A 1,104-nucleotide genomic window follows, 5' to 3' on the forward strand; every position below is an offset into this window, starting at 1 on the left:
AAGCAGGACGAGTCAGCCTCATTCCAAGGGCCCTTTTATATGGATAGCTATGGAAACTATGCAGCTGCTTCTTCTTTCTTAAGTCAAAAGGAATCGTTTGGCAAAAAAAGTCTTGGCAATCTTGCATCCCCGCATAAATCTCATTCATGTTAAGAATGGTTGGATATAATTAGAAATATTTTTCTTATTGAGTATGTGGATAACTCTCTTATGGATAATTTGAGAAGATGATCTGAAAGGAAGGTTCACGCTGGTGGATAAGGGCAGTGGCTGGGCAGCCAGAATACCTGGCTTCCCTCATAAATTCCTCCTGGCCTTGCTGGGCATGCCTTTTGGGGTTGTGTTGCATCACTTTACATATTTAACAGATTAAATGATAGAAATAAAGGACAAATATTTGTTTTAATTTTGTGAGGGTTAATTTTTACCTGTCGATCTTTTCCTTCCAGCCCTGCAAAATTAAGCTATGTGCCTTGAGCGAGTTAAAAAGAAAGTCCTCCCTTGCGATATTCGTGTAGTTTTGGGAACACCCTTCCTCTCTCACTGTTTTGCTTTTGCCCAGGCTGGTCCTTACACAGCACACTATGTCCTGTCCACTACTCATTTGACTTGCCTGCAAAAAGAAAGGCTGAATATTTAAAGGTGCTTTTAGGGAGTACTTTTCAATATTTTTCACGTCAGCACACTGGGGAAAAAAATGATAACCTTCGTGTAGCGTGCTAGAAAAACGTGGGCGTGATTTGGTTATGTATATAAATAAAGGCCGTGGTGAGAACATGTCTTCATATTTATTTATGTAACATAAATATAATATACATAGCATTAAGGAATATATTAAATACTGAATGTGTCTAAAACTTCCAATTTTCTTTTTTTAATCTTTTGAGGAGAAATTTCAGCTAGGTGCCATGAACAAGACTTGTTTATATCTGACTTTATACTTGAAGTAATGACACGTTTCCTGATCAGAAATTTTTAAATGAGGGCATAGAGTATGTGCATTCTTGATAATTACCATTGTGGAGAAACTTTGCCCAAGAAGGCTACAAAAATGTAAAACCATATATATATTTTTTACAACTGTTGAAATTGTATTTTAAAAAT

The sequence above is a fragment of the Eschrichtius robustus genome, chromosome 20, assembly GCF_028021215.1.
Source record: "Eschrichtius robustus isolate mEscRob2 chromosome 20, mEscRob2.pri, whole genome shotgun sequence".
Classification (NCBI taxonomy): Eukaryota; Metazoa; Chordata; class Mammalia; order Artiodactyla; family Eschrichtiidae; genus Eschrichtius; species Eschrichtius robustus.